This window comes from Antechinus flavipes, chromosome 1 (assembly GCF_016432865.1).
Source record: "Antechinus flavipes isolate AdamAnt ecotype Samford, QLD, Australia chromosome 1, AdamAnt_v2, whole genome shotgun sequence".
Classification (NCBI taxonomy): Eukaryota; Metazoa; Chordata; class Mammalia; order Dasyuromorphia; family Dasyuridae; genus Antechinus; species Antechinus flavipes.
The window spans coordinates 686,089,693-686,103,826 of NC_067398.1; positions in this window are offsets into that span (position 1 = coordinate 686,089,693).

Here is a 14,134-nt window from a genome sequence, read left to right on the forward strand (position 1 = left end):
ATAGATTTAGAACTAAAAGGGGCTTTCAAGTTCAACTCCATTTTACAGATGAGAAAACCGAGACCTAAAGTGGCCACATGACTTGTCATAATTGGCAGAACTGAGATTTGAAGCCAAATCTTTTACCTCACCAGCTCATGCTCTTCCCCCAACCCAGTGCCGATCCACCACAGGTGACTGAATGAGTTCATTGTGTCGGCTGATACCAGAATGGGTAGGTTTGGGGAATGGGAGAATGCTTCATGAACACAGGATTGGAGAAAACTGGGTTTGAATTGTGCAAATTTTCCCTGGCTCCCACCGGTGCAAAGAATGGAGCATCCATCGGATGTCTACCTATGCAGATGGATGCTCATAGGAAACTCTCCTTTGTCTTGTGTCTCCATGTGCTTTCCTGTATGGGCAGGCTGCTCCCTCTGAGATGACTGGCAAGACCCCACGATTCTCTTGTGCCACGGAATCAGTCTGACTGTTGTCTTGGGCACTGTAATAATGTTAAGGTTGGGCAGACCTCTGCATGTTAGGTAATCTGATGAAGTCGTTGAACATAATTCAGGACATCAAACTACACTTGGCAAAACAGGAGTTGGGAGACGCGTTTCCTCTGCCAGTCATAACATTGGCAGTGCCAGAGCCCAGCTTGTGCCAGGGCATTCTGTCAACGGCACACCCACAGAGAATGAGCAGCTCCCCATCAGAACATATGTATGATGTGAGAACATGCAGACACTTCCCGATGACCTTGGGAGGTAGAATAAGGACTCTTCTGGGGTGTCCTGAGAGGACTGCGGATCAGGAGACCTGGTTTCTAGTCACAGATAGCTACTATCATGCTCTAGGATCCTGGGAAAGACTCTCCCCTCTCCCTGCACTTCAAGGTCCTCTTGTATAAAATGCAGAGGTTAGACTAGATGAATTATGGGATCTCTGTCTTCAGCCCCCAGCTCCATGACAGCCATGATGTTGGAGTGGAAAGAAGGCTGACTTGCCTTTGAATGCCAACTCTACTGAGAACTAGTTTTGTAATCAACTCTATCCCTTCAAGACTTAGTTTCCTTATCTGTAAAATCGGGATAATGCTACTTACTCTACCAGCCTAACCAGTGCTCTGTAAACTTTAAGGTGCTAGAGAAATGAGAGTTATTGTGAGGATGGAGGAGGAGGAAGAAGAGGAAGAGGAGAAGAAAAGAACAAGAAGAGGAGGAGCAGGAGGAGCCCTTAGAACCAGTTCTAACATTGGTACAACTTGGCTCCATTCCTATATTTTATTTTTCTATTCATAATCTTTCACCTAGAGCTGCACACAGAGGTATCTCCAGCATGTTGTAGCATCTGGCTGACTGACAGCGAGGATCAGAGGTCTCTGAACTGCACTGTGAGGTCTATAGTCTTTGGCATTATTGCCAAATATCAAAACTCAGAATCCAGAAAACTCTGTGGTTCAATTTCTTGACCGAAAAACTGATAACCACATAGTGATTCAGAGACTTGGTATGTGAGACAGCAGGGGCAATGTAGGGATTGGGTGGAATAGCAACATGTACTCTTTTAAAAGAAATTTCCTTCCTTCCTTCCTTCCTTCCTCCTTCCTTCCTTCCTTCCTTCCTTCCTTCTTCCTTCCTTCCTTCCTTCCTTCCTTCTTTCCTTCCTTCCTTCCTTCCTTCCTTCTTTCCTTCCTTCCTTTTTTCCTTCCTTCCTCCTTCCTTCCTTCTTCCTTCCTTCCTTCTTTCTTTCCTTCCTTCCTTCTTTCCTTCTTCTTTTCCTCCCTCCCTCCCTCCCTTTCTTCCTCTTCCTCCATTCTTTCTTTCCTTTGTTCCTTCCTTCTTTCCTTCCTCCTTTCTTTCCTCCCTTCCTCCCTCCTTCCTTCCTTCCTTTTTTCCTCCCTCCTTTGTGCCTTCCTTCATGCCTTTTTTCCTTCCTTTCCTCTTTCCCTCCTAACTTCCTTTTCTCCCTCCTTCCCTCCCTTCTTCTTTTTCTCCCTTTCTCCCCCTTCTTTCCATCCTTCATTTTCTTCCTCCCTCCTTCCTTTTTTCCTCTCTCCCCCCTCCCTTCTTTTCTCCCTCCTTTCTTATCAATCAAATTAAATGCTAAGCTTGAGCCATTCTACTCTGACTCAAAAGCTTTCTTGCCATCAGCCCACTCCAGCCACAACCAATGGCTCCCTTCACTAGAGCCAGCTTTTCATACCTTTTCAATTCACAATATTGTCCCCAGTGCCATGCATGTCTATCACGACACACTCATTTCCTTAAGATATGAAAGAACAAGTTTACAAAGCACTTCCTATGGGCTCATTCTTTCAACATCCACAGGAATAGAGAGCTTGAGTCCCAGAGGGCAACTGACTAACTTTTCTTTTCAGGAATTTATCATTGGGGTAATCCTGAAGATTTAGGCTTTGTTACCCTTTTTAAAGCCCTCACTGTATTTTCTTTTTAGATTAACAAACTTTTTTTTCCTTTTCTTCCCTAATTTAAAAGGAAAACAAATATGATAATCAAGTACAAGTACAAGTGTTTTACCTGATTAAAACAAATTCCCACACTGTCCATGTCTAAGAATGTATGTCTCATTTTGCCCCTAGAGTCCATCACTTCTGTGAAAGGAAATGGGTCACATACTTTATCATCTGAAGTCCTGATCATTATATTGGTCAGAATTCTTTTTTTTCCCTGAGGCAATTGGGGTTAAGTGAGTTGTCCAGGGTCACACAGCTAGGAATATTAAGTGTCTGAGATCAGATTTGAACTCAGATGGTCCTGATTTCAGGACTGTGCTCTATTCACTGTATCACCTAGCTGCCCCAATTGGTCAGAATTCTTAAGGTAATTACAGTTGTTTGTTATTCTATTGCTATTGGTAATGTACAAATTGTTCTCCTGGTTCTGTTTCCTCCATTCTCCATCAGTTCATATAAATCTTTCCAGGTTTTTCTGAATCCATTTCTTTCAGCATTTCTTATGGCAGTAGAATATTCTATTGCATTGACTTATCCATTATTTCATCCCCCAACTGATAGCAAACCTTTAATTTACAGGCTTTTGCTACTCCAAAAAGAATTGTTATATTTTTGTACATATGGACATTTCTCTTTTTTGCATATGGATCCAATAGAAATGTTAGCTGGTCAAAGAATAAGCTTTGGTCGGTGACTTTGGGAGCAAAGTTGCAAATTGCTTTACAGAATAGAATTCATGAGAGCTGGGGTTTCTAATACTTTTTTTAATCATGAACTATTATCTGGTATGTTCTCTTTGGTACTGATCAACCAGCTGACATCATTATCTTTTAAAAATTCTTTTGTTTTTTTTCAAAATACATGTAAAGATAGTTTTCAAAATGTACCCTTGCAAATTTTGTGTCCCAAATTTTTCTTCCTAGCCTCCCCCATCCCCTAAATAGCAGGTAATCCAATACAGGTTAAACATGTGCAATTCTTCTAAACATATTTCCACATTGATCATTCTGCACAAGAAAAGTCAGATCAAAAGGGAAAAAATGGTAAAGAAAAAAAAAAAAACAAGCCAACAACAACAAAAAGGTGAAAAGACTATGTTGTGATCCACATTCAATTCCCATAGTCCTCTCTCTGGATGCTGGACACCATTAGTGTTTACAAAGAATATTTACTCAGAAGGTATATCAAGAACAGAAATTACAAAAATATCCCCCAAATGAGAGGAACATTTTTGTTTGGGAGATTGGGTTCAAGCTTAAATTGGCATGAAACAAAACATTTTTCTCATCCTGGAAGCTTAATCTCCCTTCTGTTCAAACACAAAAAGTGTGGACAAAGTGAATTCAAATGAGACCCACAAATCTACAGAAAAAATGGGGCTGAGGGATACCTCTTGACTCTGCTTTGGGACTCCTTTTCTTTAAGGAATCCCCATCAAATCTATTCTGGAGAATAGTGTTAAAAAATGACATTTTTTTCTCCTCTCTCTCTCTTTTTTTCTCCTTTTGCTCTCCTTGTTAGATATGGTGTTCTGGCTGGTGATTCAATCCATTCCGGCTCTGAGTCAAGCAATTTGCACCTTAAAGATGTTATTTTCTAAACCCAGATATTGATACAATAGCATCTGGTAGTATCTGATCTTAATTCTGGTTTCTAAGGAAACCCTGGACCTTTAGAAGACAACAAGATTATAACCAAATCCATTCCATATCCAGGTATTCTTTCATTTTAGATTAGGGAAGAAAAACACAAAAGAAATAAGCACCATGTGCTCGGGGCCATATGGCATCCAGGTGATGAGATGAGGCAGTTACAGCTTCTTCCTTCTCCCTTTCTGGAGACTTGTAACAGTTCCTTCTTATTTGAAAGCCATCAGGGAAGAAAGCAAGCCCTTTTATTTTAGAATCTTCAGTAAGCACTCTCAGTTCTAGTTCCTCAGACAACGAGAAGATTTTCTGTCATTCAGATCTGCCGTTATTCTTGGTGAGAAGCAGGGTCACTGAGCTTATGTGATAAATTAAAACGAGGCAGGAAATATTGTTTATATTCTGTATATATCTGCACATACTCTAAGGACTGGGGTCCTCATGGACCAAAGCACAGGAGACGAAGCCAGTCAGGGGCTTGCCTGGGTTCTTCGTCACTTGGAAGCTGGATGGGAGATGGAAGCAATTTCCCCTTCCCTACCCCATTTTAAGGATGCAACTTGAAACAGTGGAAAAGAACGAGAGAGGTACAGGGCTCGGTTGAGCCTTTTTGTATATCCACTCAGTCATCAACTTTTCTGGCCCAGCAGCCAATCAGGGGATTTAGGCATGAGTCATAAATCCCAGAACCACCCTTCCTTTCCTCAAGCTTTGGCTAGAGGGATGACTGAACATGCTCCATGGAGGAGGGAGGAATACCTGTTTCATTTCCTTGATTCCCCATCTTCTCATTACTTTTTTTTTCTTTGCTGAGGCAATTGGGATCAAGGGACTTGTCCAGAGTCACATAACTAGATTTGAACTCAGGTCCTCCTGTCTTCAAGGCTGGTACTCTATCCACTGTGCCACCTAACTGCTCCATCCTTTTTCCTTTTTCAAACATTTATTAGCATCTATTCTCCAAGTAGATGGCACAGGAGATGGAGTCCTGACCTGGAGCCAGGAAGACTCATCTTTGTGAGTTCAAATTTGATTTCAGACATCTATTAGTTGTATGATCCTGGACAAGTCACTTAAGCTTATTTGCCTCAATTTCCTCATCTGTAAAATGAACTGGAGAATGAAATGACCAACCACTCCAACATTTTTTTGCCAAGGAAATCCCAAATGAGGGTATCTGATATAACTGAAATGACTGGACAGCAATAAATAGATTTAGAGGTAGAAGAGACATCAATGATTATTAATCCCACTACCCATTTTACAGATGAAGAAACTGAGGTCCAGAGAACTAACATGACTTCTCACACTGGTAATAAGTAGCAGAACTAAATTCAAACTGAGGACTTCAATCTTTAAATTCTCAGACTTTAACTCACCAAAATAGGGAATTGGGGGGGGGCATATTCCAAAGAGCAGGGTTTCATATTTTCCTTGTCAAAACACAATATTACATGGTAGGTAGTGAAGAGCAAAGGGTTGTGTGAGCTCTTGATCCAGAAGCTTTCCCTCTGACCCTTTCTGGGAAATCACTTTAAACTGAGAATAAAGCTTCATCAGTGAATTCAATGATTCAGTGGATAGTGCACAGAGCCCATAATCAGGAAGTCCTGAGTTCAAATCCTGCTTTGGACACTTACTAGCTATAGGACCATGGGCAATGCATCTTTACAGTTTCATCAGGGGTAAAATGGGGGTTATAACAGCACTTACCTCACAGGGCTGTTGTGAGGATCAAATGAGATGATATTTGTAAATTGCCTGGCACATGGCAAGTTCTATATAAATGTTAGCTATTATTTTTATTGTCATAAATTCAGTCCCTCTTGTACTGAATGCAGCCAGCCAAGTCATTGCAATAGTTAAAAGCCAGCTTTCTAAAATGAAGGTTAGAGGAGATGCTTGTAATTTTCCTTGTAGAAGAAACCTTGTTGATACAATTGACTATATTGCCTTCCTAGGAGTTAAATCAGGTTCCATTCCTAGCCAGAAGAGCATTTGAGACAGGGCAACACAATGGCTACAGTTTTGGAGTTGGCGTCAGGAAGACTTGTATTCCATTCTGCTCTGCAATTTACTAGCTATATGATCTTGGACAAGTCATTTAACCTCAATTTGCCTCAGTTTCCCCACAGGTAAAACAGGCATGGTAATAACACCTTCCTCATGGGATTGTCGTAAAGCTCCAATGAGGTAATTGTCAAGTGCTTTATAAGCTGTAAACCATTATTAAAATGTCAGTGATTGAAGTGCACTGGACTTGAAGTTAGAAGAAAAGGATTCAAATTTAAGTTTTGTCTGTAAGATTGTCCCTAAGATTTGTTACTAAGATTGTAGACTTAGAGCTGGCAAGAACTTCAGAGACCACCAAGTCCAGCTTCTTCCCTTCATATATCAGGAGATTGAGTTACAGTAGGGTCATGTATATTTGCTCAAAGTCACAAAACTGGTATCTGAGACTGGACTTGAACCCAGGTCTTCCTGATTGCTATTGCACCCTAACCACTAAATCAAGCTTTATTTTGCCATGTGACTTTTGGGAAAGCTAACTTCAAGTTGCCTCTGACTCTTAGTTTTACATCTGTAAAATGGGATTAACAATATTTAACTTCCTACCCCTTACGGTTATTATGATGGAAGAGTTTTGGATTCCGCTGCCAAGTTGTGGTCATTTTTGAGTCATGTCCAAGTCTTCATGACCTTTGGGGGTTTTCTTGGTGGAGATACTAGTGTGGTTTGCCATTTCCTTCTCCAGCTTTTTTTTTTTTTAATAGATGAAGGAACTGAGGCAAAAAAAAAGTTAAGTGACTTACTCAGGGTCACCAGCTAGTAAGTGTCTAAGGTCAGATTTGAACTCAAAAGGTGAATCTTTCTGACTTCAGACTCTATCCACTATAGCACCCCCTAGGTGGTACTGCCAAGTTATGTGTATTATTATTATTATTATTTTTAATTTTATCTTTCAAATAAGTTTGAAAACAAGAGTCTCAGGGGTTTTGTTTTGAGTTGTTCATGTGCATTATTACTGGCACTAATGAGTCTCTAGTCTCCATGACTTTTCTTTCTTGGACCTCATGTGTTATTATTATTCACTTAAAAGATTGAGTTATGGTACTATTATTTGTATATTGATTTGTAATTTATACTATAAGGAGACTCTCAAGGTCTCTCTAAAGAACTTTGGAATCAATTGTGAGATATAGGAGACACTGGCACAGGATGGCACACATGCCCGTGTTAAAGAAGGTGCCATGCTCTGTGAATGAAGCAGAATTGCAGCACTCAAAAGAAACATGAGATGCACCAATTTAGAGCTGCCTCCACTCCAAATGTTCTCATGGACTATTTATGCCCGGCTTGTGGTAGAGCCTTCTGAGCTCATGTTGTTTGATCAGCCATAACTGGACACCCTGTAACTAGACACACTAGGACACACTGTAACTGTAATCCAACATAATGATGTCCAACTAGACTCCAACATAAGGGTGCCATTTTGTTCTTCTTTGAGAATGAAGGGCAACAATTAAATGGCTTTACTTTAATTGTGTGTATATTTTTCAATTCTGTTAAATAATGTATTTACCAGATTTAACATTATCCATCATAAATACATTTGTCTGAATTTGTCTTCACGTTCCCTAGTGTCCCATAGTTTGGGGCCATAAGGCCAATGGGAACCTTATAGGAGTTAACCTAGGGCAAGATTGGGAGCTCAATTTCTAGCCATCTCTTAGATGATCAAGCTCTGTAACCAGTGGGCAAAAACACAGACTTCTTCCAGGCTACATTTCTATGTATAGAATTACATTGTACTCAGGGCACATTTATATATCTGCCCCATCGGCATGAGCCCTAAAAGTAACCACATGTTCTGCTTATTGGTTAATTCTCCCGAAATGCCTATGATTTTTGCCTGATGATTTTTTTTTTTTGCCATAGTAAAGAAATCAACTCTGTTAATTCAGCATGTGTTTCTTAATGCAGTGGAAAGGGAGTTAGAGGTCCTGAGTTCTAATCCTGATTCTGCTCTTTTTAGCTGGGAAGACTTCAGCTTTTCCTCTCTTTCAGTTTTCCCATGTATATAAGAAAAGAAGGGGTTGATGAGTTACTTCTAAGTTTTCCCCCCAATTTTAAATCTTTGATTCTATGATTTTGCAACTTCCCCTGGCTTCTATCCATTTTGAGTAAGCAGTGCCCAATTCCTTCATTTTCTAGAACTCAAATGGGCATTTAAAAAAACCTTCCAAGGGACTAGGAATGGTGACTGTGTCCTCTTTTGACTCATCTGGACACTTTCCAGGACATCAGGTCAGAAATTCTGTTCTATGCCTTTCTAACAAGCTTATCTTGCTCTTTGGCAACTGTACAAGTCAGGACACTCTTCTAAATTATTGGTCAACTTTCCCTCCTGACCTGGATTTTACTTGGAATAATTCATGGGTTAGGGTTTTTTCCCCCTCTTTTGTTGTTGTTGATTTCTTTTGTTTTGTTTTCTGAAAGGAGGAGAAAACTTGGCCACATTTTTCCTTCCTTCTCATCTCTTGCCAAGGGAATTAGCCAAAAATATTTATGCCTGACGGTGCTAGCTAAGCCCAGATTTGTGCTGAAGTTGATCTGACTCACTTGCTCTTGTCCATGGGGAGGGGCTGACATCCCCAGCCCGAGTCCATTCATTCCTTGCGTCCAGCCCAGAGGAGATCAAGTCACCCAGTGGCGATGGCCTAAGCTTTGAGATCAGCCAAGGACTCCAGGTCAGCCGCCACTTATCTGAGCGAGGCACCAGAGTGGCTGGGAAAAGTACAAATCCATTCTGAGGACCAGGAAGGATTGGACCTAATCAGGAACTTAGGGGGGAATAGAGAGGCCTTTGGGGAGTGGATTGAGGATAAGCAGAAAACAGGCGTCCCAGAGCTGGCTTTCACCTCCACTCGGGCTGCCTCCCCACCTCCTGCCAAGGGTCACACATGTTGGTACCAAGAGAGTGTTCCCGATGCTATTTTTGTTGGCGGGGGATGTGGGGAGAGAAGGGCAGATGGGAAATAAAGAGCATTAAGGCTTTGGTCTTAGGCCAAGTCTCAAGCCTGCACGCTCTATGAAAACAAACATGAGTGAGAATGTTCCTATCCCTGGAATGATGGGAAAATAGTTAGGAAGAAGTCCAAGAAGACAGCTGCCCTGGTGGTATTCTGTGGGGGGAATGGCATCCAGGGTTCCAGCCCTGGGAAGGGAACACAGAATCAGATCTCTATGATAGGATTATGGGTTGTTGTTGTCATCCTTGTGGGTTCCCCCCCACCTGGGCAGAGTGAATGGGTCATTTCTCTCCTGCTCTCCACCTTCCAATGGTGGAGCTGGAAATATTGCAAGTTTTGCCCTTCTATTTGTCTTCTCTTAATCCCCTAGACAGCTAGATGGTGCAGTGAAAAGAGCACCAGGCTTGGGGTAAAATTTCTGCTTATTGTTGGTCCTTTATTTTGAAGAGAATGTCAACACAGATGACGTCTTGGCTGGATTTAAGTGAGGGCAAAGTCTCATTGAGTTATTAGTCTCACTCATCAAAATCCAGGGGTAAGACAAAAGTCAGGATCAGTGGGGATGGCCTGGAAAGCAGTGGGTCACTGGCATCTTCAGGGTCTGACCAAGCTCTAGGGGCCTGCTTCAGCCACCTTGATGGCCACTGGAACAAATTGTTCTCATCTGCCCATTCCATTATTCTTCACATGCTTGGGTAGCCATCCCCCAAACTCATGGATGGGCTTGAGCTCCCTTGATTACTCTCAGCCTGGTGTAGATTGTTGGCCCAGATAGTTTTACTGCGATGTGGCTGCTGCAGGTGCTTCAGTTTCTTGGAGCCACAGGTGAGAGTTGGAGCTTGGTAATCAATACATGAGAGGCACTAGTCCCCCCAACACTCCATACATTCTTGCTTAGATCCTTCTTAGCTCTATAATCTTGAGCAAGTCAGTTTACCACTCACAGTCTCAGTTTGTCCATATATAAAATGAGGGAGGTGGACTTGATGGTCCCCAAGTTCTAATTTGGTGATCCTATGAGTTCTAAGTGTGACCTGAATTTGTAGAAAGCATCCCCGTACTAATGAAGTCACAGATCTAGTCTCTAGCCCTAATCCACTGTAGAGAAAAGCAGCATAGGCTGGATGGAGTAATCCCTGTGTCAAGGAGGTTCAATTTTAGATTCTTACGCGTGATGCTTGTATAATCTTGATCAAGTCACATAACCACTCAGTGTTAGTGACAAACCTCTAAGTTGCAGAAGAATTGCTGATCTTTATGGTTTGTTGATACTTGAATGGATACATTCTTCTCAGTAGAATATAAACTACCTGAGCTTAAGGATTGTTTCATTTTCCAGATTTGTATCTCAAGCAGTTAATGTGGTGGCAAATATATAACAGATGCTTAATAAGTGGTGTTTTTTTTACTGGGAATTCCCTTTGCCAAGGAAATCACTGGACTGGGATCCCTCCGTGCTCCTCTTCCCCCTGAATTAATTCTGCTAATCCCATAGTATCCAATATTTGTTAGCAATAGCTACTATTCATGCTGTGCTCTAAGGTTTGCAAAATGCTTTATGTATTATTACAGTATGTATTATTGTACATATAACATTACACTCAGAAACTTAACTGCTTATGTAAACTTGGACAAGTTGTTGTTCAGTTATTTTTCAATTAATTTTTCAAAATTCAAAATTTTCCATTTCAATTGAAATTCAATAATTTCAATCAATTCAACTATTCAGGATCCCATCTGGGTTTTTCTTGGAAGAGATACTGGAGTGGTTAGTCATTTCTTTCTCTAGTTTTTACAGACGAAAAAACTGAGGCAAACTGGATTAACTGACTTGCTTATGGTCACATAGCTAGTAACTGTCTGAGACCAGATTTGAACTTAGAAAGATGTTTTCCTGACTCCACTTCGTGAACTGTACAAACAACCTAGCTTCCATGATCCTATTTTTTTTCTCATTTTGATGACTTCTAATAGCCTTTCCAGCTCAAAAATCTATAATTCTGTCATTTCATTTGATCTTCACCATTGCTGTAGAGGTAGGTGCCATCATTATGATCTCTATTTTATTTTTAAAAAAATCATTATTATGTATTTCATTAGATATTTTCCAATTACATGTAATTTTTTAACATTTACTTTAAACTATTTCAATTCCAAATTCTCTTCCTTCCTCCTTGAGAAGGCAAGCGATTTAATATTGATTTTCTTTATCTAAAGAAAAAATGCTCCAAATTATTACTGATTAAAACATTAAAACAACTCTGAGCTACTACCTCATACTTATCAGATTGGCTAATATGATAGAAAAGGTGTAAGACAAATGATGGAGGGGAAGTGGGAAAATAGATTCATTAATGCATTGTTGGTGGAATTGTGAACTGATCCAACAATTCTAGCGATTAATTAGAAACTAGGTTCAAAGATATATATACCACCTCAGAAATATCACTGTGAGGTTTATACCCACAAAGAGATCAAAGAAAGTGGAAAAAAAATCTATAAGTATAAAAATATTTATAGTAGCTCTCTTTCTGGTAGCAAAGACTTGGAAATCGAGGGGTTGACCATCAATTTGGGAATGGTTTGACAAATTGTGGTATATCATTGTGATAGGCTACTATTGTGATACAAAAAATGACAAACAGTATGTTTTCAGAAAAACATGGGAAGACTTACATGATACAATGTAAAATGAACAGAATCAGAATAACATTGTACACAATAATAACAATATCATATGATGAGCAACCCTGATCAGCAATATAATGATCCAAAACAATTCTGAATGACACGTGATGAAAAATGCTATCCACTTCTAGAGAAAGAATTGATGCAGTCTGAATGTAGATTGAAATATACTTTTAAAACTTGATTATTTTTGTTTTGTTTTTTCTTTTTGTCTGCATTTTTTTTTTATTACATGGCTAATATGGAAGTACTTTTCATGACTTCACATATATAATCTATATCAAATTGCTTGGCCTTTCAAGAACGAGGGAGGAGTGGAAGGGAGGGAGATAATTTGGAACTCAAAATTTTGAAAATGATAAAATTCTTGTTTACATGTAATTGAGAAAAATTAAGTTAAAATTAAATTTAAAATAGTGTTTTGTAATTCTGTTCATTTAATCTCTAGGCTTGTCTTGGCAGGTAGACTCCCAAGTAATTTATAACTTCTGTAATTACTTAAAATTCAAATTCTCTTTTTATCTTTTTCAGCTGAGTCTTGCTGGGGGTGTATAGAAATGCTGACAATTTATATGGGCTTATTTTATATCCTGCAACTTTGCTGATATCATTAATTATTTTAATTATTTTTTTCATTGATTCTCTAGGGTTCTCTAAGTATACCATCATGTTCTGTAAAGAATAGTAGTTTTGTTTCTCATCGCCTATTTTTATTCCTTCAATTTCTTTTTCAGTATAATGGTGAACAATGGTGCTGATAATGGACATTCCTGCTTCACTTTTGATCTTATTGGGAAAGCTTTGAGTTTATCCCTATTAGTGATAATGTTTGCTTTTGGTTTAAGATAGATACGCTTCTCATTTTAAGGAATGTTCTGTTCACTTCTATGCTTTCTGCTTTTTTTTTTAAATAGGAAGGATATAATATTTTGTCAAAGTGCTTTTGCTCCATCTATTGAAACAGTCATGTGATTTTTATTTTTGTTATGACACAGTCAATTATTCTGGTAGTTTCCTAATATTAAATCAGCCTTGCATTTCTGGTATTAATTCCCAGCTGATCATAATTTTGATCTTTGTGATATATGGCTGTAATCTTCTTGCTAGTATTATACTTGCTAAAATTTTGCATCAATATTCATTAAGGAAATTAGTCTTTTTTCTTTCTATTTTTGCTCTTCCTGATTTAAGTATAAGCACCATATTTATGTCATAGAAAAAATTGGTAGGACTCTTTTACTTAATTTCTTTCCTCCAAATGGTTTAAAAATTATTGGGACTAATTATTCTTTAAATGTTTGATAGAATTCATTTGTGAATCTATCTGGTAGTTGAGATTTTTTTCTACAATAGTATCCTATTTTCTCTTTTATTGGGCAGGTTATATATTGGGCAGGATGAATATTTATCCATTTCACTAAGATTGTCAGTTTTTTGGGTATGTAACTAAATAAAATAATTTTTTATTAATAATTGCTTTGATTTCATTGTAATTGGTGGTGTGTTTGAACTTTCCATTTTTGATACTGGTAATTTCGTTTTCTTTTTTATGATATCACATTAATTTGGATTTTTCATTAAACCAGCCCTATCTTTTATTTATTAGTTCAGTGGTTTTCCTATTTCATTTTTATTAATCTCTCTTTTGATTTTCAAGATTTCCAATATAATGTTTAATTGGGGATTGTACTTTTTAAAAGTTTTTTTTTTGTTCCATGTCCAATTGTTGCATGCATGTAGATATATAAATTTTCTCTTAAGTACTGCTTTGGCTGTATCCCACAAATTTTGGAATGTTGTCTTGTCATTCTCTTTAAAGGAATTATTGATAGATTTTATGATTTATTCTTTGAACCATTCTTTCTTAGGATTAGATGGTTTAGTTTCCAATCAGCTTTTAACCTATGTCTCCATGTATAATGCAATGAAATTTTTATTGCATCATGGTCTGAAAATGCAACATGTAATATTTTCTGCTTTTGTACATTTGCTTGTAAGTTTATGTCCTAATACATGCTTAATTTTTATGAAGATGCCATGTACAGCCAAAAAAAAAGTATAATCCTTTTTAGCCCAAATCAATTTTCTTGAGAGGCCTCATATCTTATTTTTCTAAAATTCTATTCAAATCCTTTATTTCTTTCTTATTTACTTTGTGTCATATTTATGATAGGCAAAGGGTTGAGATTCCCAATTAGTTATACTTTTACTGTATTTTCTCCTATAATTCATTTAATTTTTCCAATTTTGAGGAATTATTTTCTTTGGTAAATTTTTATGTCTTTTTTCCATTTGGTCAATTTATTTTT